Raw genomic sequence first — 25,691 nt, 5'->3', positions numbered from 1 at the left:
CCTCCCAAGTCCGATGGGTCTGCCGCTCCTTCTACGTTGCTCTTCCCTGGGACATCTCCATCTGCCATGAGCCTTTCCCCAGCCGGCGAGGCTGCGGCCGCCTCCGCAATTTAATTTCTGGTAGTGGGGGACTGTGTTCGCGCTTTCCCCTGATTTGGCTGTTTAACATATTTTATATAATATTTCTGGTCTACATTACCTTTTTTAGACTTTGTGTCAAGCAACATCAACAACCTCGAAAGCTCATCATCAAGCTCTGCAGTGGCCTGATAAGGAGTCATTCATTTGAATCAGGTTTGGTGGAGGAGGGAAACATTGAAAACATGCAGGGCAGTGGGTCATGAGGACCGGAATTGAGAAACACTGCATTAGTGCTGCTCTCCACGGAAGTCTTTAGAAAAAGGCAAAAGACTTGTACGTTATGAAGAGAAACCAGAGTACGATTATCCATCACTGCGGGAGCAGGGCACCAGGCCAGTTGGCATAGCCACCTTCCCCATGGTGAGCTTTGCTTGGTTGAGATGCTTGCTCCCCCTTGCTCCTCGGCTGACCAAGTAGGAACAATCGGGCCCTATTCGATGGCTGCATTGTCTTTTACTCTGTGCAAAAGACAAGGCAGCCACAAACACCACGGGAAACACCGTATTGAGGCTTTGTTCTGAGCGCTCATTCGGTGTCGCGTTTCTTTCAAGCAATTCTCTCGGTTAGCCCGCACTCGGCTCGCTCCCAGAGCCGTGTTAAAGTCTGCCTCGCATTCACTCCCTTTTCTCAGCAGACTAAAAGAAACTTCCATCCTGCACCACTGTTTGCTTTTTCACAAGAGCAGAGAAGAGCGCACCGTTCCCAGCGGCACTGCAGTACCGGGTCGATGCTTGGAGTGAACGGAGCAAGCTCCTTTTTCAACTCCTGTTCCTAAAAATCCATTTAATATGTAGTCCTCATATAGAGGACATATGAGATATTAAACTGATAAGAACAGATACTACACTTGATCTTAGCCAAAAGGCCGAGAAGCGATAACTGTCCACTGGTTCACGTCCGAGGGCCCTTCCTGGCACAATGCGCACTTGTCGCGGTGTTCTTTTTATGGCCATAGGTGGCCAGAGAGTCACTTTGCACCTCCGCCCACCCGCTGCACTGAGCACCCTTTTAAATGGTATAACTTTGCACTCCCGCGAGCACCATTCAAGCAACATCGGCACAGTCACAACAAGTAAGGCGACTCTACTCAGGTAAGTCACTCTGCACAGGAACAAGATTTCTTTTGCACAGACAGAAAGGGCTTCACCCGCAAAGGTAAAGCCTGCCAAAAATAGAAACAACTCATTAGTGCTGCTCTCCACGGAAGTCTTTAGTAAAAGGCAAAAGACTTGTACGTTATGAAGAGAAACCAGAGTACGATTATCCGTCACTGCGGGAGCAGGGCACCAGGCCAGTTGGCATAGCCACCTTCCCCATGGTGAGCTTTTCTTGGTTGAGACGCTTGCTCCCCCTTGCTCCTCGGCTGACCAATTAGGAACAATCGGGCCCTATTCGATGGCTGCCATGTCTTTTACTCTGTGCAAAAGACAAGGCAGCCACAAACACCACGGGAAACACCGTATTGAGGCTTTGTTCTGAGCGCTCATTCGGTGTCGCGTTTCTTTCAAGCAATTCTCCCGGTTAGCCCGCACTCGGCTCGCTCCCAGAGCCGTGTTAAGGTCTGCCTCGCATTCACTCCCTTTTCTCAGCAGACTAAAAGAAAATTTCATCTTGGGCTCCCTGACACTTCAATCTTGCACCACTGTTTGCTTTTTCACAAGAGCAGAGAAGAGCGCACCGTTCCCAGCGGCACTGCAGTACCGGGTCGATGCTTGGAGTGAACGGAGCAAGCTCCTTTTTCAACTCCTGTTCCTAAAAATCCATTTAATATGTAGTCCTCGTATAGAGGACATATCAGATATTAAACTGATAAGAACAGATACTACACTTGATCTTAGCCAAAAGGCCGAGAAGCGATAACTGTCCACTGGTTCACGTCCGAGTGCCCTTCCTGGCACAATGCGCACTTGTCGCGGTGTTCTTTTTATGGCCATAGGTGGCCAGAGAGTCACTTTGCACCTCCGCCCACCCGCTGCACTGAGCACCCTTTTAAATGGTATAACTTTGCACTCCCGCGAGCACCATTAAAGCAACATCGGCACAGTCACAACAAGTAAGGCGACTCTACTCAGGTAAGTCACTCTGCACAGGAACAAGATTTCTTTTGCACAGACAGAAAGGGCTTCACCCGCAAAGGTAAAGCCTGCCAAAAATAGAAACAACTCATTAGTGCTGCTCTCCACGGAAGTCTTTAGTAAAAGGCAAAAGACTTGTACGTTATGAAGAGAAACCAGAGTACGATTATCCGTCACTGCGGGAGCAGGGCACCAGGCCAGTTGGCATAGCCACCTTCCCCATGGTGAGCTTTGCTTGGTTGAGACGCTTGCTCCCCCTTGCTCCTCGGCTGACCAAGTAGGAACAATCGGGCCCTATTCGATGGCTGCCTTGTCTTTTACTCTGTGCAAAAGACAAGGCAGCCACAAACACCACGGGAAACACCGTATTGAGGCTTTGTTCTGAGCGCTCATTCGGTGTCGCGTTTCTTTCAAGCAATTCTCCCGGTTAGCCCGCACTCGGCTCGGCAGTTGTCAGGTGAGGTCATACAGTGCAGTCACTCTAGGCAAGTGGGCATTGCCTTAGAGATGGGGAGGAACAAAATGAAAAAAGAGGACATGTGACCACTGAAGTGGATCTTTAGCAAGGTTTGCCAAATGCTGCAGCATGTCTGCACTGGAGATATGCAGCTGCCCAGCCGTGAGGGTTTGCCTCAACTGAGAAATTTCCAAGTGTGGATGGGTGTGGCTTTAGAGATGGGGAGGAGGGGAAAGAAATACATTTGTGCTGCAAGTTCCTTGGTTGTTTAAAAGAAGAAGTGATCAGAAAGATAATGAAAAGCCTTACTGTTTTAATCTGCAAACATTTTAGTTTCGGGGTAGCTGCTGCTGCTGGCATGGCACACCAGACAGTTGAAGTTGCAGCACCGTCCGGCTGAGTGAGGCACCTGGGAAAGAGGTATCAGCCTCTGACATTTCCAACTCATACTTACCTGGCAGGAGAGATACCATGATCAAGAAGGTGGTTCACTCAAGGCGAGGCTCAGTCATTGCACACCGACTGTACTGACCCTTGCGAATTCCCCAAATGTGGGAATCTCGACTGCATAATTTCTGGTAGTGGGGGACTGCGTTCGCGCTTTCACCTGATTTGGCTGTTTAACATGAATGTTTCTGGTCTACATTACCCTTTTTTGACCTTGTGTCACTGTTTTAACAACACCTTGCCATCTTTAAAATGGATGTTTAGTAAGGTACGCTGAGTGCTGCAGCATGTCGACACAACAGATATGCAGCTGCGCAGTTGTCAGGTGAGGTCATACAGTGCAGTCACCCCAGGCAGGTGGACATTGCCTTAGAGATGGGGAGGAACAAAATGAAAAAAGTGGACATGTGACCACTGAAGTGGATGTTTAGCAAGGTTTGCCAAATGCTGCAGCATGTCTGCACTGGAGATATGCAGCCGCTCAGCCGTGAGGGTTTGCCTCAACTGAGAAATTTCCCAGTGTGGGTGTGGCTTTAGAGATGGGGAGGAGGGGAAAGAAATACATTTGTGCTGCAAGTTCCTTGGTCGTTTAAAAGAAGAAATGAACAGAAAGATAATGAAAAGCCTTACTGTTTTAATCTGCAAACGTTTTAGTTTCGGGGTAGCTGCTGCTGCTGGCATGGCACACCAGACAGTTGAAGTTGCAGCACCGTCCGGCCGAGTGAGGCACCTGGGAAAGAGGTATCAGCCTCTGACATTTCCAACTCATACTTACCTGGCAGGAGAGACACCATGATCAAGAAGGTGGTTCACTCAAGGCGAGACTCAGTCATTGCACACCGACTGTACTGACCCTTGCGAATTCCCCAAATGTGGGAATCTCGACTGCATAATTTCTGGTAGTGGGGGACTGCCTTCACGCTTTCCCCTGATTTGGCTGTTTAACATAAATATTTCTGGTCTACATCACCCTTTTTTGACCTTGTGTCACTGTTTTAGCAACACCTTGCCGTCTTTAAAATGGATGTTTAGTAAGGTACGCTGAATGCTGCAGCATGTCTACACAACAGATATGCAGCTGCGCAGTTGTCAGGTGAAATCATACAGTGCAGTCACCCCAGGCAGGTGGGCATTGCCTTAGAGATGGGGAGGAACAAAATGAAAAAAGAGGACATGTGACCACTGAAGTGGATGTTTAGCAAGGTTTGCCAAATGCTGCAGCATGTCTGCACTGGAGATATGCAGCCGTGAGGGTTTGCCTCAACTGAGAAATTTCCCAGTGTGGGTGGGTGTGGCTTTAGAGATGGGGAGGAGGGGAAAGAGATACGTTTGTGCTGCAAGTTCCTTGGTTGTTTAAAAGAAGAAGTGATCAGAAAGATAATGAAAAGCCTTACTGTTTTAATCTGCAAACGTTTTAGTTTCGGGGTAGCTGCTGCTGCTGGCATGGCACACCAGACAGTTGAAGTTGCAGCACCGTCCGGCCGAGTGAGGCACCTGGGAAAGAGGTATCAGCCTCTGACATTTCCAACTCATACTTACCTGGCAGGAAAGACACCATGATCAAGAAGGTGGTTCACTCAAGGTGAGGCTCAGTCATTGCACACCGACTGTACTGACCCTTGCGAATTCCCCAAATGTGGGAATCTCGACTGCATAATTTCTGGTAGTGGGGGACTGCGTTCGCGCTTTCCCCTGATTTGGCTGTTTAACATGAATATTTCTGGTCTACATTACCCTTTTTTTACCTTGTGTCACTGTTTTAACAACACCTTGCCATCTTTAAAATGGATGTTTAGTAAGGTATGCTGAATGCTGCAGCATGTCTATACAACAGATATGCAGCTGCGCAGTTGTCAGGTGAGGTCATACAGTGCAGTCACCCCAGGCAGGTGGGCATTGCCTTAGAGATGGGGAGGAACAGAATGAAAAAAAGAGGACATGTGACCACTGAAGTGGATGTTTAGCAAGGTTTGCCAAATGCTGCAGCATGTCTGCACTGGAGATAGGCAGCTGCCCAGCCGTGAGGGTTTGCCTCAACTGAGAAATTTCCCAGTGTGGATGGGTGTGGCTTTAGAGATGGGGAGGAGGGGAAAGAAATACATTTGTGCTGCAAGTTCCTTGGTTGTTTAAAAGAAGAAGTGATCAGAAAGATAATGAAAAGCCTTACTGTTTTAATCTGCAAACATTTTAGTTTCGGGGTAGCTGCTGCTGCTGGCATGGCACACCAGACAGTTGAAGTTGCAGCACCGTCCGGCCGAGTGAGGCACCTGGGAAAGAGGTATCAGCCTCTGACATTTCCAACTCATACTTACCTGGCAGGAGAGACACCATGATCAAGAAGGTGGTTCACTCAAGGTGAGGCTCAGTCATTGCACACCGACTGTAATGACCCTTGCAAATTCCCCAAATGTGGGAATCTCGACTGCATAATTTCTGGTAGTGGGGGACTGCGTTCGCGCTTTCCCTTGATTTGGCTGTTTAACATCTGTATATCTCATCTAAAATTCCCGTTTTTGATCTTGTGTCACTGTTTTAACAACACCTTGCCGTCTTTAAAATGGATGTTTAGTAAGGTACGCTGAATGCTGCAGCATGTCTACACAACAGATATGCAGCTGCGCAGTTGTCATGTGAGGTCATACAGTGCAGTCACCCCAGGCAGGTGGGCATTGCCTTAGAGATGGGGAGGAACAAAATGAAAAAAGAGGACATGTGACCACTGAAGTGGATGTTTAGCAAGGTTTGCCAAATGCTGCAGCATGTTTGCACTGGAGATATGCAGCCGTGAGGGTTTGCCTCAACTAAGAAATTTCCCAGTGTGGGTGGGTGTGGCTTTAGAGATGGGGAGGAAGGGAAAGAAATACATTTGTGCTGCAAGTTCCTTGGTTGTTTAAAAGAAGAAGTGATCAGAAAGATAATGAAAAGCCTTACTGTTTAATCTGCGAACGTTTTAGTGCCGGGGTAGCTGCTGCTGCTGGCATGGCACACCAGACAGTTGAAGTTGCAGCACCGTCCGGCCGAGTGAGGCACCTGGGAAAGAGGTATCAGCCTCTGACATTTCCAACTCATACTTACCTGGCAGGAGAGACACCATGATCAAGAAGGTGGTTCACTCAAGGCGAGGCTCAGTCATTGCACACCGACTGTACTGACCCTTGCGAATTCCCCAAATGTGGGAATCTCGACTGCATAAGGCATTGCCTTAGAGATGGGGAGGAACAAAATGAAAAAAAGAGGACATGTGACCACTGAAGAGGATGTTTAGCAAGGTTTGCCAAATGCTGCAGCATGTCTGCACTGGAGATATGCAGCTGCCCAGCCGTGAGGGTTTGCCTCAACAAAAATTTCCCAGTGTGGGTGTGGCTTTAGAGATGGGGAGGAGGGGAAAGAAATACATTTGTGCTGAAAGTTCCTTGGTTGTTTAAAAGAAGAAGTGATCATAAAGATAATGAAAAGCCTTACTCTTTTAATCTGTAAACATTTTAGTTTCGGGGTAGCTGCTGCTGCTGGCATGGCACACCAGACAGTTGAAGTTGCAGCACCGTCCGGCCGAGTGAGGCACCTGGGAAAGAGGTATCAGCCTCTGACATTTCCAACTCATACTTACCTGGCAGGAGAGACACCATGATCAAGAAGGTGGTTCACTCAAGGCGAGGCTCAGTCATTGCACACCGACTGTACTGACCCTTGCGAATTCCCCAAATGTGGGAATCTCGACTGCATAATTTCTGGTAGTGGGGGACTGTGTTCGCGCTTTCCCCTGATTTGGCTGTTTAACATCAGTATATCTCATCTAAAATTCCCGTTTTTGACCTTGTGTCACTGTTTTAACAACACCTTACCGTCTTTAAAATGGATGTTTAGTAAGTTACGCTGAATGCTGCAGCATGTCTGCACAACAGATATGCAGCTGCGCAGTTGTCAGGTGAGGTCATACAGTGCAGTCACCCCAGGCAGGTGGGCATTGCCTTAGAGATGGGGAGGAACAAAATGAAAAAAGACGACATGTGACCACTGAAGTGGATGTTTAGCAAGGTTTGCCAAATGCTGCAGCATGTTTGCACTGGAGATATGCAGCCGCTCAGCCGTGAGGGTTTGCCTCAACTGAGAAATTTCCCAGTGTGGGTGGGTGTGGCTTTAGAGATGGGGAGGAGGGGAAAGAAATACATTTGTGCTGCAAGTTCCTTGGTTGTTTAAAAGAAGAAGTGATCAGAAAGATAATGAAAAGCCTTACTGTTTTAATCTGCAAACGTTTTAGTTTCGGGGTAGCTGCTGCTGCTGGCATGGCACACCAGACAGTTGAAGTTGCAGCACCGTCTGGCCGAGTGAGGCACCTGGGAAAGAGGTATCAGCCTCTGACATTTCCAACTCATACTTACCTGGCAGGAGGGACACCATGATCAAGAAGGTGGTTCACTCAAGGCGAGGCTCAGTCATTGCACACCGACTGTACTGACCCTTGCGAATTCCCCAAATGTGGGAATCTCGACTGCATAATTTCTGGTAGTGGGGGACTGCGTTTGCGCTTTCCCCTGATTTGGCTGTTTAACATAAATATTTCTGGTCTACATCACCCTTTTTTGACCTTGTGTCACTGTTTTAGCAACACCTTGCCGTCTTTAAAATGGATGTTTAGTAAGGTACGCTGAATGCTGCAGCATGTCTACACAACAGATATGCAGCTGCGCAGTTGTCAGGTGAGGTCATACAGTGCAGTCACCCCAGGCAGGTGGGCATTGCCTTAGAGATGGGGAGGAACAAAATGAAAAAAAGAGGACATGTGACCACTGAAGTGGATGTTTAGCAAGGTTTGCCAAATGCTGCAGCATGTCTGCACTGGAGATATGCAGCCGTGAGGGTTTGCCTCAACTGAGAAATTTCCCAGTGTGGGTGGGTGTGGCTTTAGAGATGGGGAGGAGGGGAAAGAGATACGTTTGTGCTGCAAGTTCCTTGGTTGTTTAAAAGAAGAAGTGATCAGAAAGATAATGAAAAGCCTTACTGTTTTAATCTGCAAAGGTTTTAGTTTCGGGGTAGCTGCTGCTGGCACACCAGACAGTTGAAGTTGCAGCACCGTCCGGCCGAGTGAGGCACCTGGGAAAGAGGTATCAGCCTCTGACATTTCCAACTCATACTTACCTGGCAGCAGAGACACCATGATCAAGAAGGTGGTTCACTCAAGGCGAGGCTCAGTCATTGCACACCGACTGTACTGACCCTTGCGAATTCCCCAAATGTGGGAATCTCGACTGCATAATTTCTGCTAGTGGGGGACTGCGTTCGCGCTTTCCCCTGATTTGGCTGTTTAACATGAATATTTCTGGTCTACATTACCCTTTTATGACCTTGTGTCACTGTTTTAGCAACACCTGCCATCTTTAAAAGGGATGTTTAGTAAGGTACGCTGAATGCTGCAGCATGTCTACACAACAGATATGCAGCTGCGCAGTTGTCAGGTGAGGTCATACAGTCACCCCAGGCAGGTGGGCATTGCCTTAGAGGTGGGGAGGAACAAAATGAAAAAAGAGGACATGTGACCACTGAAGTGGATGTTTAGCAAGGTTTGCCAAATGCTGCAGCACTGGAGATATGCAGCCGCTCAGCCGTGAGGGTTTGCCTCAACTGAGAAATTTCCCAGTGTGGGTGTGGCTTTAGAGGTGGGGAGGAGGGGAAAGAAAGACATTTGTGCTGCAAGTTCCTTGGTTGTTTAAAAGAAGAAGTTATCAGAAAGATAATGAAAAGCCTTACTGTTTTAATCTGCAAACGTTTTAGTTCCGGGGTAGCTGCTGCTGCTGGCATGGCACACCAGACAGTTGAAGTTGCAGCACCGTCCGGCCGAGTGAGGCACCTGGGAAAGAAGTATCAGCCTCTGACATTTCCAACTCATACTTACCTGGCAGGAGAGACACCATGATCAAGAAGGTGGTTCACTCAAGGCGAGGCTCAGTCATTGCACACCGACTGTACTGACCCTTGCGAATTCCCCAAATGTGGGAATCTCGACTGCATAATTTCTGGTAGTGGGGGACTGCGTTCGCGCTTTCCCTTGATTTGGCTGTTTAACATCAGTATATCTCATCTAAAATTCCTGTTTTTGACCTTGTGTCACTGTTTTAACAACACCATGCCGACTTTAAAATGGATGTTTAGTAAGGTACGCTGAATGCTGCAGCATGTCTACACAACAGATATGCAGCTGCGCAGTCAGGTGAGGTCATACAGTGCAGTCACCCCAGGCAGGTGGGCATTGCCTTAGAGATGGGGAGGAACAAAATGAAAAAAGAGGACATGTGACCACTGAAGTGGATGTTTAGCAAGGTTTGCCAAATGCTGCAGCATGTTTGCACTGGAGATATGCAGCCGCTCAGCCGTGAGGGTTTGCCTCAACTGAGAAATTTCCCAGTGTGGGTGGGTGTGGCTTTAGAGATGGGGAGGAGGGGAAAGAAATACATTTGTGCTGAAAGTTCCTTGGTTGTTTAAAATAAGAAGTGATCAGAAAGATAATGAAAAGCCTTACTCTTTTAATCTGCAAACGTTTTAGTTCCGGGGTAGCTGCTGCTGCTGGCATGGCACACCAGACAGTTGAAGTTGCAGCACCGTCCGGCCGAGTGAGGCACCTGGGAAAGAGGTATCAGCCTCTGACATTTCCAACTCATACTTACCTGGCAGCAGAGACACCATGATCAAGAAGGTGGTTCACTCAAGGCGAGGCTCAGTCATTGCACACCGACTGTACTGACCCTTGCGAATTCCCCAAATGTGGGAATCTCGACTGCATAATTTCTGGTAGTGGGGGACTGCGTTCGCGCTTTCCTCTGATTTGGCTGTTTAACATGAATATTTCTGGTCTACATTACCCTTTTATGACCTTGTGTCACTGTTTTAGCAACACCTGCCATCTTTAAAATGGATGTTTAGTAAGGTACGCTGAATGCTGCAGCATGTCTACACAACAGATATGCAGCTGCGCAGTTGTCAGGTGAGGTCATACAGTGCAGTCACCCCAGGCAGGTGGGCATTGCCTTAGAGATGGGGAGGAACAAAATGAAAAAAAGAGGACATGTGACCACTGAAGTGGATGTTTAGCAAGGTTTGCCAAATGCTGCAGCATGTCTGCACTGGAGATATGCAGCCGTGAGGGTTTGCCTCAACTGAGAAATTTCCCAGTGTGGGTGGGTGGGGCTTTAGAGATGGGGAGGAGGGGAAAGAGATACGTTTGTGCTGCAAGTTCCTTGGTTGTTTAAAAGAAGAAGTGATCAGAAAGATAATGAAAAGCCTTACTGTTTTAATCTGCAAAGGTTTTAGTTTCGGGGTAGCTGCTGCTGGCACACCAGACAGTTGAAGTTGCAGCACCGTCCGGCCGAGTGAGGCACCTGGGAAAGAGGTATCAGCCTCTGACATTTCCAACTCATACTTACCTGGCAGCAGAGACACCATGATCAAGAAGGTGGTTCACTCAAGGCGAGGCTCAGTCATTGCACACCGACTGTACTGACCCTTGCGAATTCCCCAAATGTGGGAATCTCGACTGCATAATTTCTGCTAGTGGGGGACTGCGTTCGCGCTTTCCCCTGATTTGGCTGTTTAACATGAATATTTCTGGTCTACATTACCCTTTTATGACCTTGTGTCACTGTTTTAGCAACACCTTCCATCTTTAAAATGGATGTTTAGTAAGGTACGCTGAATGCTGCAGCATGTCTACACAACAGATATGCAGCTGCGCAGTTGTCAGGTGAGGTCATACAGTCACCCCAGGCAGGTGGGCATTGCCTTAGAGGTGGGGAGGAACAAAATGAAAAAAGAGGACATGTGACCACTGAAGTGGATGTTTAGCAAGGTTTGCCAAATGCTGCAGCACTGGAGATATGCAGCCGCTCAGCCGTGAGGGTTTGCCTCAACTGAGAAATTTCCCAGTGTGGGTGGGTGTGGCTTTAGAGATGTGGAGGAGGGGAAAGAAATACATTTGTGCTGAAAGTTCCTTGGTTGTTTAAAAGAAGAAGTGATCAGAAAGATAATGAAAAGCCTTACTGTTTTAATCTGCAAACGTTTTAGTTCCGGGGTAGCTGCTGCTGCTGGCATGGCACACCAGACAGTTGAAGTTGCAGCACCGTCCGGCCGAGTGAGGCACCTGGGAAAGAGGTATCAGCCTCTGACATTTCCAACTCATACTTACCTGGCAGCAGAGACACCATGATCAAGAAGGTGGTTCACTCAAGGCGAGGCTCAGTCATTGCACACCGACTGTACTGACCCTTGCGAATTCCCCAAATGTGGGAATCTCGACTGCAAAATTTCTGGTAGTGGGGGACTGCGTTCGCGCTTTCCCCTGATTTGGCTGTTTAACATGAATATTTCTGATCTACATTACCCTTTTTTGACCTTGTGTCACTGTTTTATAACACCTTGCCATTTTTAAAATGGATGATTAATAAGGTACGCTGAAGGTTTGCCAAATGCTGCTATATGATAGCCGATAAAGAGACTGCTAACGTCACACAGGAAACCATCTTACTGCTGCTAAAGGTGCTTCTTCAAAGGTGCTCCAGAGCTTCACTGTCGCACCACTCTTCTGGGTTTTGTTTCAGTCATTAGAAGCCAAACTATTGTTTTTATAGGTTACTTTTAATCAAAGTTTAAGCCTCTAATGATGGAGAGCAGTTCATTCAGTCCTGACCAGAACCAGAAAATATCACCATATTAGTCCAGTGCTCAGGTCTCTGCACTAGCTTTCTGTCGCTCAGAGAATAGACTTTAAAACAGTTCTATTTAGCTTTGCACATGACAACTGAAAGTATTTTATTTGCACTCTTCGCTTTTAATTTAATTAATTAGTTATTTTCTATCTTTTATGGAATTATTTTATTGGCCTTCTTGTGATTTTATGTAGCTGTAAATTTTGTTTACGAATTGTGCTCTACAAATAAACTTGCCTTGCCTTTCCTCAACCTAAAAGGAGCTTTCCATTTGTGGGGCTTCTGCAGGCCCCTCCCCGTCTTCTGCCTCACCTGACTGCTGTCCACCATTCAGGGGTTTTGGTGGTAAATTTGAATTTCCCAGCCTAGCTGTTTTAAATAGCTCATCAACTGCCTCTGACTGCCCTCCATTTCCACCTCCTTCCTGTATTTTTAGGGATTTCAACTTGTTTGCAAAAGATTTTGGGCAATCTCTGAAGAGGTGGTTTTATTCTCCACAGAGATTGCACTTTCTGCCATTCGTACACTCTTCGATGGTGTGACCAATTTCTCTACATTTGCGACAAAATACCTTTGTGCAGGCGTCCAACAGATGCCCATGCTCCCCACACGGCAGAGTTTCGGCTGTCCTTGGTAGTGGATGTAGCCTCTGTTTTTCTCCAAGACAATCATGGGTGGGAGATGTTTCAGGCCCTAGAAGCCCTGGGGGTCTTGCCATTGTTGGATGGGGACCCTCCAGGTGCAATTCCAAATGCCATTGCAGTATTTCAACCTGCAATGAGCAAGAAAGCAAAAACAACCAAAAACATTTTGATAAAGAATTTTAACTACAATATAGTTGGAAAACTTTAATCAAGCACAAAAATACCTCTTAAGCACAGGTTCTTAATGCCAAAGCATGCACAAAATCAATGACACAGAGAAGGCAATCATAGTCTTAACCAAAAGATAGAGAAACAACAAATAAGAATCTACTTGGCTCTACTCTACTCCGAGAAGTCACTCTGCACAGCAACATGATTTTCTTTTGCACAAACAGAAAAGACTTAGCCCGCAAAGGTAAAGCCATCCAAAAATAGAAACAACTCATTAGTGCTGCTCTCCACGGAAGTCTTTAGTAAAAGGCGAAAGACTTGTACGTTATGAAGAGAAACCAAAGTACGATTATCCGTCACTGCGGGAGCAGGGCACCAGGCCAGTTGGCATAGCCACCGTCCCCATGGTGAGCTTTGCTTGGTTGAGACGCTTGCTCCCCCTTGCTCCTCGGCTGACCAAGTAGGAACAATCGGGCCCTATTCGATGGCTGCCTTGTCTTTTACTCTGTGCAAAAGACAAGGCAGCCACAAACACCACGGGAAACCACGGGAAACACCGTATTGAGGCTTTGTTCTTTTGTTTCTTTGAGGCTTTGTTTCTTTCAAGCAATTCTCCCGGTTAGCCCGCACTCGGCTCGCTCCCAGAGCCGTGTTAAAGTCTGCCTCGCATTCACTCCCTTTTCTCAGCAGACTGAAAGAAAATTTGATCTTGGGCTCCCTGAAACTTCCATCCTGCACCACTGTTTGCTTTTTCACAAGAGCAGAGAAGAGCGCACCGTTCCAAGCGTCACTGCAGTACCGGGTCGATGCTTGGAGTGAACGGAGCAAGCTCCTTTTTCAACTCCTGTTCCTAAAAATCCATTTAATATGTAGTCCTCGTATAGAGGACATATCAGATATTAAACTGATAAGAACAGATACTACACTTGATCTTAGCCAAAAGGCCGAGAAGCGATAACTGTCCACTGGTTAACGTCCGAGGGCCCTTCCTGGCACAATGCGCACTTGTCGCGGTGTTCTTTTTATGGCCATAGGTGGCCAGAGAGTCACTTTGCACCTCCGCCCACCCGCTGCACTGAGCACTCTTCAGCCCTTTTAAATGGTGTAACTTTGCACTCCCGCGAGCACCATTCAAGCAACATCGGCACAGTCACAACAAGTAAGGCGACTCTACTCAGGGAAGTCACTCTGCACAGGAACAAGATTTCTTTTGCACAGACAGAAAGGGCTTCACCCGCAAAGGTAAAGCCTGCCAAAAATAGAAACAACTCATTAGTGCTGCTCTCCACGAACGTCTTTAGTAAAAGGCGAAAGATTTGTACGTTATGAAAAAAAACCAGAGTACGATTATCCGTCACTGCGGGAGCAGGGCACCAGGCCAGTTGGCATAGCCACCTTCCCCATGGTGAGCTTTGCTTGGTTGAGACGCTTGCTCCTCGGCTGACCAAGTAGGAACAATCGGGCCCTATTCGATGGCTGCCTTGTCTTTTACTCTGTGTAAAAGACAAGGCAGCCACAAACACCACAGGAAACACCGTATTGAGGCTTTGTTCTGAGCGCTCATTCGGTGTCGCGTTTCTTTCAAGCAATTCTCCCGGTTAGCCCGCACTCGGCTCGCTCCCAGAGCCGTGTTAAATTCTGCCTCGCATTCACTCCCTTTTCTCAGCAGACTAAAAGAAACTTCCATCCTGCACCACTGTTTGCTTTTTCACAAGAGCAGAGAAGAGCGCACCGTTCCCAGCGGCACTGCAGTACCGGGTCGATGCTTGGAGTGAACGGAGCAAGCTCCTTTTTCAACTCCTGTTCCTAAAAATCCATTTAATATGTAGTCCTCGTATAGAGGACATATCAGATATTAAACTGATAAGAACAGATACTACACTTGATCTTAGCCAAAAGGCCGAGAAGCGATAACTGTCCACTGGTTCACGTCCGAGGGCCCTTCCTGGCACAATGCGCACTTGTTGCGGCGTTCTTTTTATGGCCATAGGTGGCCAGAGAGTCACTGAGCACTCTTCAGCCCTTTTAAATGGTATAACTTTGCACTCCCGCGAGCACCATTCAAGCAACATCGGCACAGTCACAACAAGTAAGGCGACTCTACTCAGGGAAGTCACTCTGCACAGGAACAAGATTTCTTTTGCACAGACAGAAAGGGCTTCACCCGCAAAGTTAAAGCCTGCCAAAAATAGAAACAACTCATTAGTGCTGCTCTCCACGGAAGTCTTTAGTAAAAGGCGAAAGACTTGTACGCTATGAAGAGAAACCAGAGTACGATTATCCGTCACTGCGGGAGCAGGGCACCAGGCCAGTTGGCATAGCCACCTTCCCCATGGTGAGCTTTGCTTGGTTGAGACGCTTGCTCCCCCTTGCTCCTCGGCTGACCAAGTAGGAACAATCGGGCCCTATTCGATGGCTGCCTTGTTTTTTACTCTGTGCAAAAGACAAGGCAGCCACAAACACCACGGGAAACACCGTATTGAGGCTTTGTTCTGAGCGCTCATTCGGTGTTGCGTTTCTTTCAAGCAATTCTCCCGGTTAGCCCACACTCGGCTCGCTCCCAGAGATGTGTTTAAGTCTGCCTCGCATTCACTCCTTTTTCTCAGCAGACTAAAAGAAAATTTCATCTTGGGCTCCCTGAAACTTCCATCCTGCACCACTGTTTGCTTTTTCACAAGAGCAGAGAAGAGCGCACCGTTCCCAGCGGCACTGCAGTACCGGGTCGATGCTTGGAGTGAACGGAGCAAGCTCCTTTTTCAACTCCTGTTCCTAAAAATCTATTTAATATGTAGTCCTCGTATAGAGGACATATCAGATATTAAACTGATAAGAACAGATACTACACTTGATCTTAGCCAAGAGGCCGAGAAGCGATAACTGTCCACTGGTTCACGTCCGAGGGCCCTTCCTGGCACAATGCGCACTTGTCGCGGTGTTCTTTTTATGGCCATAGGTGGCCAGAGAGTCACTGAGCACTCTTCAACCCTTTTAAATGGTATAACTTTGCACTCCCGCGAGCACCATTCAAGCAACATCGGCACAGTCACAACAAGTAAGGCGACTCTACTCAGGGAAGTCACTCTGCACAGGAACAAGATTTCTTTTGCACAGACAGAAAGGGCTTCACCCGCAAAGGTAAAGCCTGCCAAAAATAGAAACAACTCATTAGTGCTGCTCTCCACGGAAGTCTTTAGTAAAAGGCGAAAGACTTGTACGTTATGAAGAGAAACCAGAGTACGATTATCCGTCACTGCGGGAGCAGGGCACCAGGCCAGTTGGCATAGCCACCTTCCCCGTGGTGAGCTTTGCTTGGTTGAGACGCTTGCTCCCCCTTGCTCCTCGGCTAACCAAGTAGGAACAATCGGGCCCTATTCGATGGCTGCCTTGTTTTTTACTCTGTGCAAAAGACAAGGCAGCCACAAACACCACGGGAAACACCGTATTGAGGCTTTGTTCTGAGCGCTCATTCGGTGTCGCGTTTCTTTCAAGCAATTCCCGGTTTGCCCGCACTCGGCTCGCTCCCAGAGCCGTGTTAAAGTCTGCCTCGCATTCACTCCCTTTTCTCAGCAGACTAAAAGAAACTTCCATCCTGCACCACTTTTTGCTTTTTCACAAGAGCAGAGAAGAGCGCACCGTTCCCAGCGGCACTGCAGTACCGGGTCGATGCTTGGAGTGAACGGAGCTGTTTAACATCAGTATATCTCATCTAAAATTCCTGTTTTTGACCTTGTGTCACTGTTTTAACAACACCATGCCGACTTTAAAATGGATGTTTAGTAAGGTACGCTGAATGCTGCAGCATGTCTACACAACAGATATGCAGCTGCGCAGTCAGGTGAGGTCATACAGTGCAGTCACCCCAGGCAGGTGGGCATTGCCTTAGAGATGGGGAGGAACAAAATGAAAAAAGAGGACATGTGACCACTGAAGTGGATGTTTAGCAAGGTTTGCCAAATGCTGCAGCATGTTTGCACTGGAGATATGCAGCCGCTCAGCCGTGAGGGTTTGCCTCAACTGAGAAATTTCCCAGTGTGGGTGGGTGTGGCTTTAGAGATGGGGAGGAGGGGAAAGAAATACATTTGTGCTGAAAGTTCCTTGGTTGTTTAAAATAAGAAGTGATCAGAAAGATAATGAAAAGCCTTACTCTTTTAATCTGCAAACGTTTTAGTTCCGGGGTAGCTGCTGCTGCTGGCATGGCACACCAGACAGTTGAAGTTGCAGCACCGTCCGGCCGAGTGAGGCACCTGGGAAAGAGGTATCAGCCTCTGACATTTCCAACTCATACTTACCTGGCAGCAGAGACACCATGATCAAGAAGGTGGTTCACTCAAGGCGAGGCTCAGTCATTGCACACCGACTGTACTGACCCTTGCGAATTCCCCAAATGTGGGAATCTCGACTGCATAATTTCTGGTAGTGGGGGACTGCGTTCGCGCTTTCCTCTGATTTGGCTGTTTAACATGAATATTTCTGGTCTACATTACCCTTTTATGACCTTGTGTCACTGTTTTAGCAACACCTGCCATCTTTAAAATGGATGTTTAGTAAGGTACGCTGAATGCTGCAGCATGTCTACACAACAGATATGCAGCTGCGCAGTTGTCAGGTGAGGTCATACAGTGCAGTCACCCCAGGCAGGTGGGCATTGCCTTAGAGATGGGGAGGAACAAAATGAAAAAAAGAGGACATGTGACCACTGAAGTGGATGTTTAGCAAGGTTTGCCAAATGCTGCAGCATGTCTGCACTGGAGATATGCAGCCGTGAGGGTTTGCCTCAACTGAGAAATTTCCCAGTGTGGGTGGGTGGGGCTTTAGAGATGGGGAGGAGGGGAAAGAGATACGTTTGTGCTGCAAGTTCCTTGGTTGTTTAAAAGAAGAAGTGATCAGAAAGATAATGAAAAGCCTTACTGTTTTAATCTGCAAAGGTTTTAGTTTCGGGGTAGCTGCTGCTGGCACACCAGACAGTTGAAGTTGCAGCACCGTCCGGCCGAGTGAGGCACCTGGGAAAGAGGTATCAGCCTCTGACATTTCCAACTCATACTTACCTGGCAGCAGAGACACCATGATCAAGAAGGTGGTTCACTCAAGGCGAGGCTCAGTCATTGCACACCGACTGTACTGACCCTTGCGAATTCCCCAAATGTGGGAATCTCGACTGCATAATTTCTGCTAGTGGGGGACTGCGTTCGCGCTTTCCCCTGATTTGGCTGTTTAACATGAATATTTCTGGTCTACATTACCCTTTTATGACCTTGTGTCACTGTTTTAGCAACACCTTCCATCTTTAAAATGGATGTTTAGTAAGGTACGCTGAATGCTGCAGCATGTCTACACAACAGATATGCAGCTGCGCAGTTGTCAGGTGAGGTCATACAGTCACCCCAGGCAGGTGGGCATTGCCTTAGAGGTGGGGAGGAACAAAATGAAAAAAGAGGACATGTGACCACTGAAGTGGATGTTTAGCAAGGTTTGCCAAATGCTGCAGCACTGGAGATATGCAGCCGCTCAGCCGTGAGGGTTTGCCTCAACTGAGAAATTTCCCAGTGTGGGTGGGTGTGGCTTTAGAGATGTGGAGGAGGGGAAAGAAATACATTTGTGCTGAAAGTTCCTTGGTTGTTTAAAAGAAGAAGTGATCAGAAAGATAATGAAAAGCCTTACTGTTTTAATCTGCAAACGTTTTAGTTCCGGGGTAGCTGCTGCTGCTGGCATGGCACACCAGACAGTTGAAGTTGCAGCACCGTCCGGCCGAGTGAGGCACCTGGGAAAGAGGTATCAGCCTCTGACATTTCCAACTCATACTTACCTGGCAGCAGAGACACCATGATCAAGAAGGTGGTTCACTCAAGGCGAGGCTCAGTCATTGCACACCGACTGTACTGACCCTTGCGAATTCCCCAAATGTGGGAATCTCGACTGCAAAATTTCTGGTAGTGGGGGACTGCGTTCGCGCTTTCCCCTGATTTGGCTGTTTAACATGAATATTTCTGATCTACATTACCCTTTTTTGACCTTGTGTCACTGTTTTATAACACCTTGCCATTTTTAAAATGGATGATTAATAAGGTACGCTGAAGGTTTGCCAAATGCTGCTATATGATAGCCGATAAAGAGACTGCTAACGTCACACAGGAAACCATCTTACTGCTGCTAAAGGTGCTTCTTCAAAGGTGCTCCAGAGCTTCACTGTCGCACCACTCTTCTGGGTTTTGTTTCAGTCATTAGAAGCCAAACTATTGTTTTTATAGGTTACTTTTAATCAAAGTTTAAGCCTCTAATGATGGAGAGCAGTTCATTCAGTCCTGACCAGAACCAGAAAATATCACCATATTAGTCCAGTGCTCAGGTCTCTGCACTAGCTTTCTGTCGCTCAGAGAATAGACTTTAAAACAGTTCTATTTAGCTTTGCACATGACAACTGAAAGTATTTTATTTGCACTCTTCGCTTTTAATTTAATTAATTAGTTATTTTCTATCTTTTATGGAATTATTTTATTGGCCTTCTTGTGATTTTATGTAGCTGTAAATTTTGTTTACGAATTGTGCTCTACAAATAAACTTGCCTTGCCTTTCCTCAACCTAAAAGGAGCTTTCCATTTGTGGGGCTTCTGCAGGCCCCTCCCCGTCTTCTGCCTCACCTGACTGCTGTCCACCATTCAGGGGTTTTGGTGGTAAATTTGAATTTCCCAGCCTAGCTGTTTTAAATAGCTCATCAACTGCCTCTGACTGCCCTCCATTTCCACCTCCTTCCTGTATTTTTAGGGATTTCAACTTGTTTGCAAAAGATTTTGGGCAATCTCTGAAGAGGTGGTTTTATTCTCCACAGAGATTGCACTTTCTGCCATTCGTACACTCTTCGATGGTGTGACCAATTTCTCTACATTTGCGACAAAATACCTTTGTGCAGGCGTCCAACAGATGCCCATGCTCCCCACACGGCAGAGTTTCGGCTGTCCTTGGTAGTGGATGTAGCCTCTGTTTTTCTCCAAGACAATCATGGGTGGGAGATGTTTCAGGCCCTAGAAGCCCTGGGGGTCTTGCCATTGTTGGATGGGGACCCTCCAGGTGCAATTCCAAATGCCATTGCAGTATTTCAACCTGCAATGAGCAAGAAAGCAAAAACAACCAAAAACATTTTGATAAAGAATTTTAACTACAATATAGTTGGAAAACTTTAATCAAGCACAAAAATACCTCTTAAGCACAGGTTCTTAATGCCAAAGCATGCACAAAATCAATGACACAGAGAAGGCAATCATAGTCTTAACCAAAAGATAGAGAAACAACAAATAAGAATCTACTTGGCTCTACTCTACTCCGAGAAGTCACTCTGCACAGCAACATGATTTTCTTTTGCACAAACAGAAAAGACTTAGCCCGCAAAGGTAAAGCCATCCAAAAATAGAAACAACTCATTAGTGCTGCTCTCCACGGAAGTCTTTAGTAAAAGGCGAAAGACTTGTACGTTATGAAGAGAAACCAAAGTACGATTATCCGTCACTGCGGGAGCAGGGCACCAGGCCAGTTGGCATAGCCACCGTCCCCATGGTGAGCTTTGCTTGGTTGAGACGCTTGCTCCCCCTTGCTCCTCGGCTGACCAAGTAGGAACAATCGGGCCCTATTCGATGGCTGCCTTGTCTTTTACTCTGTGCAAAAGACAAGGCAGCCACAAACACCACGGGAAACCACGGGAAACACCGTATTGAGGCTTTGTTCTTTTGTTTCTTTGAGGCTTTGTTTCTTTCAAGCAATTCTCCCGGTTAGCCCGCACTCGGCTCGCTCCCAGAGCCGTGTTAAAGTCTGCCTCGCATTCACTCCCTTTTCTCAGCAGACTGAAAGAAAATTTGATCTTGGGCTCCCTGAAACTTCCATCCTGCACCACTGTTTGCTTTTTCACAAGAGCAGAGAAGAGCGCACCGTTCCAAGCGTCACTGCAGTACCGGGTCGATGCTTGGAGTGAACGGAGCAAGCTCCTTTTTCAACTCCTGTTCCTAAAAATCCATTTAATATGTAGTCCTCGTATAGAGGACATATCAGATATTAAACTGATAAGAACAGATACTACACTTGATCTTAGCCAAAAGGCCGAGAAGCGATAACTGTCCACTGGTTAACGTCCGAGGGCCCTTCCTGGCACAATGCGCACTTGTCGCGGTGTTCTTTTTATGGCCATAGGTGGCCAGAGAGTCACTTTGCACCTCCGCCCACCCGCTGCACTGAGCACTCTTCAGCCCTTTTAAATGGTGTAACTTTGCACTCCCGCGAGCACCATTCAAGCAACATCGGCACAGTCACAACAAGTAAGGCGACTCTACTCAGGGAAGTCACTCTGCACAGGAACAAGATTTCTTTTGCACAGACAGAAAGGGCTTCACCCGCAAAGGTAAAGCCTGCCAAAAATAGAAACAACTCATTAGTGCTGCTCTCCACGAACGTCTTTAGTAAAAGGCGAAAGATTTGTACGTTATGAAAAAAAACCAGAGTACGATTATCCGTCACTGCGGGAGCAGGGCACCAGGCCAGTTGGCATAGCCACCTTCCCCATGGTGAGCTTTGCTTGGTTGAGACGCTTGCTCCTCGGCTGACCAAGTAGGAACAATCGGGCCCTATTCGATGGCTGCCTTGTCTTTTACTCTGTGTAAAAGACAAGGCAGCCACAAACACCACAGGAAACACCGTATTGAGGCTTTGTTCTGAGCGCTCATTCGGTGTCGCGTTTCTTTCAAGCAATTCTCCCGGTTAGCCCGCACTCGGCTCGCTCCCAGAGCCGTGTTAAATTCTGCCTCGCATTCACTCCCTTTTCTCAGCAGACTAAAAGAAACTTCCATCCTGCACCACTGTTTGCTTTTTCACAAGAGCAGAGAAGAGCGCACCGTTCCCAGCGGCACTGCAGTACCGGGTCGATGCTTGGAGTGAACGGAGCAAGCTCCTTTTTCAACTCCTGTTCCTAAAAATCCATTTAATATGTAGTCCTCGTATAGAGGACATATCAGATATTAAACTGATAAGAACAGATACTACACTTGATCTTAGCCAAAAGGCCGAGAAGCGATAACTGTCCACTGGTTCACGTCCGAGGGCCCTTCCTGGCACAATGCGCACTTGTTGCGGCGTTCTTTTTATGGCCATAGGTGGCCAGAGAGTCACTGAGCACTCTTCAGCCCTTTTAAATGGTATAACTTTGCACTCCCGCGAGCACCATTCAAGCAACATCGGCACAGTCACAACAAGTAAGGCGACTCTACTCAGGGAAGTCACTCTGCACAGGAACAAGATTTCTTTTGCACAGACAGAAAGGGCTTCACCCGCAAAGTTAAAGCCTGCCAAAAATAGAAACAACTCATTAGTGCTGCTCTCCACGGAAGTCTTTAGTAAAAGGCGAAAGACTTGTACGCTATGAAGAGAAACCAGAGTACGATTATCCGTCACTGCGGGAGCAGGGCACCAGGCCAGTTGGCATAGCCACCTTCCCCATGGTGAGCTTTGCTTGGTTGAGACGCTTGCTCCCCCTTGCTCCTCGGCTGACCAAGTAGGAACAATCGGGCCCTATTCGATGGCTGCCTTGTTTTTTACTCTGTGCAAAAGACAAGGCAGCCACAAACACCACGGGAAACACCGTATTGAGGCTTTGTTCTGAGCGCTCATTCGGTGTTGCGTTTCTTTCAAGCAATTCTCCCGGTTAGCCCACACTCGGCTCGCTCCCAGAGATGTGTTTAAGTCTGCCTCGCATTCACTCCTTTTTCTCAGCAGACTAAAAGAAAATTTCATCTTGGGCTCCCTGAAACTTCCATCCTGCACCACTGTTTGCTTTTTCACAAGAGCAGAGAAGAGCGCACCGTTCCCAGCGGCACTGCAGTACCGGGTCGATGCTTGGAGTGAACGGAGCAAGCTCCTTTTTCAACTCCTGTTCCTAAAAATCTATTTAATATGTAGTCCTCGTATAGAGGACATATCAGATATTAAACTGATAAGAACAGATACTACACTTGATCTTAGCCAAGAGGCCGAGAAGCGATAACTGTCCACTGGTTCACGTCCGAGGGCCCTTCCTGGCACAATGCGCACTTGTCGCGGTGTTCTTTTTATGGCCATAGGTGGCCAGAGAGTCACTGAGCACTCTTCAACCCTTTTAAATGGTATAACTTTGCACTCCCGCGAGCACCATTCAAGCAACATCGGCACAGTCACAACAAGTAAGGCGACTCTACTCAGGGAAGTCACTCTGCACAGGAACAAGATTTCTTTTGCACAGACAGAAAGGGCTTCACCCGCAAAGGTAAAGCCTGCCAAAAATAGAAACAACTCATTAGTGCTGCTCTCCACGGAAGTCTTTAGTAAAAGGCGAAAGACTTGTACGTTATGAAGAGAAACCAGAGTACGATTATCCGTCACTGCGGGAGCAGGGCACCAGGCCAGTTGGCATAGCCACCTTCCCCGTGGTGAGCTTTGCTTGGTTGAGACGCTTGCTCCCCCTTGCTCCTCGGCTAACCAAGTAGGAACAATCGGGCCCTATTCGATGGCTGCCTTGTTTTTTACTCTGTGCAAAAGACAAGGCAGCCACAAACACCACGGGAAACACCGTATTGAGGCTTTGTTCTGAGCGCTCATTCGGTGTCGCGTTTCTTTCAAGCAATTCCCGGTTTGCCCGCACTCGGCTCGCTCCCAGAGCCGTGTTAAAGTCTGCCTCGCATTCACTCCCTTTTCTCAGCAGACTAAAAGAAACTTCCATCCTGCACCACTTTTTGCTTTTTCACAAGAGCAGAGAAGAGCGCACCGTTCCCAGCGGCACTGCAGTACCGGGTCGATGCTTGGAGTGAACGGAGCAAGCTCCTTTTTCAACTCCTGTTCCTAAAAATCCATTTAATATGTAGTCCTCGTATAGAGGACATATCAGATATTAAACTGATAAGAACAGATACTACACTTGATCTTAGCCAAAAGGCCGAGAAGCGATAACTGTCCACTGGTTAACGTCCGAGGGCCCTTCCTGGCACAATGCGCACTTGTCGCGGTGTTCTTTTTATGGCCATAGGTGGCCAGAGAGTCACTTTCCACCTCCGCCCACCCGCTGCACTGAGCACTCTTCAGCCCTTTTAAATGGTATAACTTTGCACTCCCGCGAGCACCATTCAAGCAACATCGGCACAGTCACAACAAGTAAGGCGACTCTACTCAGGGAAGTCACTCTGCACAGGAACAAGATTTCTTTTGCACAGACAGAAAGGGCTTCACCCGCAAAGGTAAAGCCTGCCAAAAATAGAAACAACTCATTAGTTCTGCTCTCCACGAACGTCTTTAGTAAAAGGCGAAAGACTTGTACGTTATGAAAAGAAACCAGAGTACGATTATCCGTCACTGCGGGAGCAGGGCACCAGGCCAGTTGGCATAGCCACCTTCCCCATGGTGAGCTTTGCTTGGTTGAGACGCTTGCTCCCCCTTGCTCCTCGGCTGACCAAGTAGGAACAATCGGGCCCTATTCGATGGCTGCCTTGTCTTTTACTCTGTGTAAAAGACAAGGCAGCCACAAACACCACAGGAAACACCGTATTGAGGCTTTGTTCTGAGCGCTCATTCGGTGTCGCGTTTCTTTCAAGCAATTCTCCCGGTTAGCCCGCACTCGGCTCGCTCCCAGAGCCGTGTTAAAGTCTGCCTCGCATTCACTCCCTTTTCTCAGCAGACTAAAAGAAAATTTCATCTTGGGCTCCCTGAAACTTCCATCCTGCACCACTGTTTGCTTTTTCACAAGAGCAGAGAAAAGCGCACCGTTCCCAGCGGCACTGCAGTACCGGGTCGATGCTTGGAGTGAACGGAGCAAGCTCCTTTTTCAACTCCTGTTCCTAAAAATCCATTTAATATGTAGTCCTCATATAGAGGACATATGAGATATTAAACTGATAAGAACAGATACTACACTTGATCTTAGCCAAAAGGCCGAGAAGCGATAACTGTCCACTGGTTCACGTCCGAGGGCCCTTCCTGGCACAATGCGCACTTGTCGCGGTGTTCTTTTTATGGCCATAGGTGGCCAGAGAGTCACTTTGCACCTCCGCCCACCCGCTGCACTGAGCACTCTTCAGCCCTTTTAAATGGTATAACTTTGCACTCCCGCGAGCACCATTCAAGCAACATCGGCACAGTCACAACAAGTAAGGCGACTCTACTCAGGGAAGTCACTCTGCACAGGAACAAGATTTCTTTTGCACAGACAGAAAGGGCTTCACCCGCAAAGGTAAAGCCTGCCAAAAATAGAAACAACTCATTAGTGCTTCTCTCCACAGAAGTCTTTAGTAAAAGGCGAAAGACTTGTACGTTATGAAGAGAAACCAGAGTACGATTATCCGTCACTTCGGGAGCAGGGCACCAGGCCAGTTGGCATAGCCACCTTCCCCATGGTGAGCTTTGCTTGGTTGAGACGCTTGCTCCCCCTTCCTCCTCGGCTGACCAAGTAGGAACAATTGGGCCCTATTCGATGGCTGCCTTGTCTTTTATTCTGTGCAAAAGACAAGGCAGCCACAAACACCACAGGAAACACCGTATTGAGGCTTTGTTCTGAGCGCTCATTCGGTGTCGCGTTTCTTTCAAGCAATTCTCCCGGTTAGCCCGCACTCGGCTCGCTCCCATAGCCGTGTTAAAGTCTACTTCGCATTCACTCTCTTTTCTCAGCAGACTCTTGGGATTTTATCTATAAAATGAATTCCTTCACTCAAACTATGTGGAAACTGCTTTGTCCTTAATATTTACCATGTCTAGAAAGATTTAAACAAAAAAAACAACGTTGTACTTTGCAGTAACAGAAAGAGCAAATCTAAAGTTTCAGGAATCCGAGAATAAGCTTACTTTCATGAGTTCTTCCCGATTTCGGATTTTGCTATAAAATGAATTCCTTCACTCATACTAAATTAAAACTGCTAAACCGCTAATCTGTTATATGTAAGGCAGATGTCAAATTCACCGAAATAGGATCAAAGGGTATTCGGCCAATCGAGCTGTAGCAGCTTCGGTAAAAGAGTATAAGTTGAAGAGTTTGTGAATAAAGGTGTGCACACACATAGTGTGCTGTAGGAAA

General features: G+C 47.4%; 36 non-coding genes and 2 pseudogenes across 36 annotated transcripts; 15 read left to right on the top strand and 23 right to left on the bottom strand.

Moving 5' to 3' along the window:
• Positions 1–350: 350 nt before the first annotated feature.
• On the bottom strand, positions 351–441 carry LOC140287043 (U5 spliceosomal RNA; annotated as a pseudogene).
• A 386-nt stretch (positions 442–827) lies between these two features.
• Positions 828–1,018, bottom strand: LOC140287065 (U2 spliceosomal RNA). Its single transcript, XR_011911433.1, has one exon. It is a non-coding gene; the product is annotated as a U2 spliceosomal RNA (small nuclear RNA).
• Positions 1,019–1,285: 267 nt separating this feature from the next.
• Positions 1,286–1,399, bottom strand: LOC140287085 (U5 spliceosomal RNA). The gene has a single exon (XR_011911446.1). It is a non-coding gene; the product is annotated as a U5 spliceosomal RNA (small nuclear RNA).
• Positions 1,400–1,808: 409 nt separating this feature from the next.
• Positions 1,809–1,999, bottom strand: LOC140287059 (U2 spliceosomal RNA). The gene has a single exon (XR_011911428.1). It is a non-coding gene; the product is annotated as a U2 spliceosomal RNA (small nuclear RNA).
• A 267-nt stretch (positions 2,000–2,266) lies between these two features.
• On the bottom strand, positions 2,267–2,380 carry LOC140287084 (U5 spliceosomal RNA). Its single transcript, XR_011911445.1, has one exon. It is a non-coding gene; the product is annotated as a U5 spliceosomal RNA (small nuclear RNA).
• Positions 2,381–3,119: 739 nt separating this feature from the next.
• LOC140287048 (U1 spliceosomal RNA) lies at positions 3,120–3,283 on the top strand. The gene has a single exon (XR_011911419.1). It is a non-coding gene; the product is annotated as a U1 spliceosomal RNA (small nuclear RNA).
• A 604-nt stretch (positions 3,284–3,887) lies between these two features.
• On the top strand, positions 3,888–4,051 carry LOC140287053 (U1 spliceosomal RNA). The gene has a single exon (XR_011911423.1). It is a non-coding gene; the product is annotated as a U1 spliceosomal RNA (small nuclear RNA).
• A 600-nt stretch (positions 4,052–4,651) lies between these two features.
• Positions 4,652–4,815, top strand: LOC140287045 (U1 spliceosomal RNA). The gene has a single exon (XR_011911416.1). It is a non-coding gene; the product is annotated as a U1 spliceosomal RNA (small nuclear RNA).
• A 609-nt stretch (positions 4,816–5,424) lies between these two features.
• LOC140287052 (U1 spliceosomal RNA) lies at positions 5,425–5,588 on the top strand. The gene has a single exon (XR_011911422.1). It is a non-coding gene; the product is annotated as a U1 spliceosomal RNA (small nuclear RNA).
• Positions 5,589–6,187: 599 nt separating this feature from the next.
• LOC140287054 (U1 spliceosomal RNA) lies at positions 6,188–6,316 on the top strand (annotated as a pseudogene).
• A 403-nt stretch (positions 6,317–6,719) lies between these two features.
• LOC140287067 (U1 spliceosomal RNA) lies at positions 6,720–6,883 on the top strand. The gene has a single exon (XR_011911435.1). It is a non-coding gene; the product is annotated as a U1 spliceosomal RNA (small nuclear RNA).
• Positions 6,884–7,491: 608 nt separating this feature from the next.
• On the top strand, positions 7,492–7,655 carry LOC140287037 (U1 spliceosomal RNA). The gene has a single exon (XR_011911410.1). It is a non-coding gene; the product is annotated as a U1 spliceosomal RNA (small nuclear RNA).
• Positions 7,656–8,248: 593 nt separating this feature from the next.
• On the top strand, positions 8,249–8,412 carry LOC140287044 (U1 spliceosomal RNA). Its single transcript, XR_011911415.1, has one exon. It is a non-coding gene; the product is annotated as a U1 spliceosomal RNA (small nuclear RNA).
• A 590-nt stretch (positions 8,413–9,002) lies between these two features.
• LOC140287055 (U1 spliceosomal RNA) lies at positions 9,003–9,166 on the top strand. The gene has a single exon (XR_011911424.1). It is a non-coding gene; the product is annotated as a U1 spliceosomal RNA (small nuclear RNA).
• A 605-nt stretch (positions 9,167–9,771) lies between these two features.
• On the top strand, positions 9,772–9,935 carry LOC140287051 (U1 spliceosomal RNA). The gene has a single exon (XR_011911421.1). It is a non-coding gene; the product is annotated as a U1 spliceosomal RNA (small nuclear RNA).
• Positions 9,936–10,527: 592 nt separating this feature from the next.
• LOC140287092 (U1 spliceosomal RNA) lies at positions 10,528–10,691 on the top strand. The gene has a single exon (XR_011911453.1). It is a non-coding gene; the product is annotated as a U1 spliceosomal RNA (small nuclear RNA).
• Positions 10,692–11,285: 594 nt separating this feature from the next.
• LOC140287047 (U1 spliceosomal RNA) lies at positions 11,286–11,449 on the top strand. Its single transcript, XR_011911418.1, has one exon. It is a non-coding gene; the product is annotated as a U1 spliceosomal RNA (small nuclear RNA).
• Positions 11,450–12,861: 1,412 nt separating this feature from the next.
• LOC140287087 (U5 spliceosomal RNA) lies at positions 12,862–12,975 on the bottom strand. Its single transcript, XR_011911448.1, has one exon. It is a non-coding gene; the product is annotated as a U5 spliceosomal RNA (small nuclear RNA).
• A 418-nt stretch (positions 12,976–13,393) lies between these two features.
• Positions 13,394–13,584, bottom strand: LOC140287064 (U2 spliceosomal RNA). Its single transcript, XR_011911432.1, has one exon. It is a non-coding gene; the product is annotated as a U2 spliceosomal RNA (small nuclear RNA).
• Positions 13,585–13,859: 275 nt separating this feature from the next.
• Positions 13,860–13,973, bottom strand: LOC140287042 (U5 spliceosomal RNA). The gene has a single exon (XR_011911414.1). It is a non-coding gene; the product is annotated as a U5 spliceosomal RNA (small nuclear RNA).
• A 376-nt stretch (positions 13,974–14,349) lies between these two features.
• Positions 14,350–14,540, bottom strand: LOC140287058 (U2 spliceosomal RNA). The gene has a single exon (XR_011911427.1). It is a non-coding gene; the product is annotated as a U2 spliceosomal RNA (small nuclear RNA).
• Positions 14,541–14,789: 249 nt separating this feature from the next.
• LOC140287090 (U5 spliceosomal RNA) lies at positions 14,790–14,903 on the bottom strand. The gene has a single exon (XR_011911451.1). It is a non-coding gene; the product is annotated as a U5 spliceosomal RNA (small nuclear RNA).
• A 409-nt stretch (positions 14,904–15,312) lies between these two features.
• On the bottom strand, positions 15,313–15,503 carry LOC140287062 (U2 spliceosomal RNA). The gene has a single exon (XR_011911430.1). It is a non-coding gene; the product is annotated as a U2 spliceosomal RNA (small nuclear RNA).
• Positions 15,504–15,752: 249 nt separating this feature from the next.
• On the bottom strand, positions 15,753–15,866 carry LOC140287082 (U5 spliceosomal RNA). Its single transcript, XR_011911444.1, has one exon. It is a non-coding gene; the product is annotated as a U5 spliceosomal RNA (small nuclear RNA).
• A 1,043-nt stretch (positions 15,867–16,909) lies between these two features.
• Positions 16,910–17,073, top strand: LOC140287050 (U1 spliceosomal RNA). The gene has a single exon (XR_011911420.1). It is a non-coding gene; the product is annotated as a U1 spliceosomal RNA (small nuclear RNA).
• A 592-nt stretch (positions 17,074–17,665) lies between these two features.
• On the top strand, positions 17,666–17,829 carry LOC140287080 (U1 spliceosomal RNA). The gene has a single exon (XR_011911442.1). It is a non-coding gene; the product is annotated as a U1 spliceosomal RNA (small nuclear RNA).
• A 594-nt stretch (positions 17,830–18,423) lies between these two features.
• LOC140287046 (U1 spliceosomal RNA) lies at positions 18,424–18,587 on the top strand. The gene has a single exon (XR_011911417.1). It is a non-coding gene; the product is annotated as a U1 spliceosomal RNA (small nuclear RNA).
• Positions 18,588–19,999: 1,412 nt separating this feature from the next.
• LOC140287086 (U5 spliceosomal RNA) lies at positions 20,000–20,113 on the bottom strand. Its single transcript, XR_011911447.1, has one exon. It is a non-coding gene; the product is annotated as a U5 spliceosomal RNA (small nuclear RNA).
• Positions 20,114–20,531: 418 nt separating this feature from the next.
• Positions 20,532–20,722, bottom strand: LOC140287063 (U2 spliceosomal RNA). Its single transcript, XR_011911431.1, has one exon. It is a non-coding gene; the product is annotated as a U2 spliceosomal RNA (small nuclear RNA).
• A 275-nt stretch (positions 20,723–20,997) lies between these two features.
• Positions 20,998–21,111, bottom strand: LOC140287041 (U5 spliceosomal RNA). The gene has a single exon (XR_011911413.1). It is a non-coding gene; the product is annotated as a U5 spliceosomal RNA (small nuclear RNA).
• A 376-nt stretch (positions 21,112–21,487) lies between these two features.
• LOC140287057 (U2 spliceosomal RNA) lies at positions 21,488–21,678 on the bottom strand. Its single transcript, XR_011911426.1, has one exon. It is a non-coding gene; the product is annotated as a U2 spliceosomal RNA (small nuclear RNA).
• Positions 21,679–21,927: 249 nt separating this feature from the next.
• Positions 21,928–22,041, bottom strand: LOC140287089 (U5 spliceosomal RNA). The gene has a single exon (XR_011911450.1). It is a non-coding gene; the product is annotated as a U5 spliceosomal RNA (small nuclear RNA).
• A 409-nt stretch (positions 22,042–22,450) lies between these two features.
• On the bottom strand, positions 22,451–22,641 carry LOC140287061 (U2 spliceosomal RNA). Its single transcript, XR_011911429.1, has one exon. It is a non-coding gene; the product is annotated as a U2 spliceosomal RNA (small nuclear RNA).
• Positions 22,642–22,890: 249 nt separating this feature from the next.
• On the bottom strand, positions 22,891–23,004 carry LOC140287081 (U5 spliceosomal RNA). The gene has a single exon (XR_011911443.1). It is a non-coding gene; the product is annotated as a U5 spliceosomal RNA (small nuclear RNA).
• A 384-nt stretch (positions 23,005–23,388) lies between these two features.
• LOC140287056 (U2 spliceosomal RNA) lies at positions 23,389–23,579 on the bottom strand. The gene has a single exon (XR_011911425.1). It is a non-coding gene; the product is annotated as a U2 spliceosomal RNA (small nuclear RNA).
• A 275-nt stretch (positions 23,580–23,854) lies between these two features.
• LOC140287040 (U5 spliceosomal RNA) lies at positions 23,855–23,968 on the bottom strand. The gene has a single exon (XR_011911412.1). It is a non-coding gene; the product is annotated as a U5 spliceosomal RNA (small nuclear RNA).
• Positions 23,969–24,377: 409 nt separating this feature from the next.
• On the bottom strand, positions 24,378–24,568 carry LOC140287066 (U2 spliceosomal RNA). Its single transcript, XR_011911434.1, has one exon. It is a non-coding gene; the product is annotated as a U2 spliceosomal RNA (small nuclear RNA).
• Positions 24,569–24,843: 275 nt separating this feature from the next.
• LOC140287088 (U5 spliceosomal RNA) lies at positions 24,844–24,957 on the bottom strand. The gene has a single exon (XR_011911449.1). It is a non-coding gene; the product is annotated as a U5 spliceosomal RNA (small nuclear RNA).
• Between the last annotated feature and the right edge of the window lie 734 nt (positions 24,958–25,691).

The sequence above is a fragment of the Leuresthes tenuis genome, unplaced genomic scaffold, assembly GCF_036924035.1.
Source record: "Leuresthes tenuis unplaced genomic scaffold, fLeuTen1.0.hap1 SCAF_108, whole genome shotgun sequence".
Lineage (NCBI taxonomy): Eukaryota > Metazoa > Chordata > Actinopteri > Atheriniformes > Atherinopsidae > Leuresthes > Leuresthes tenuis.
The sequence above is the reverse complement of the archived record's forward strand: the minus strand, read 5'-3'. Positions and strand labels throughout refer to the sequence as shown.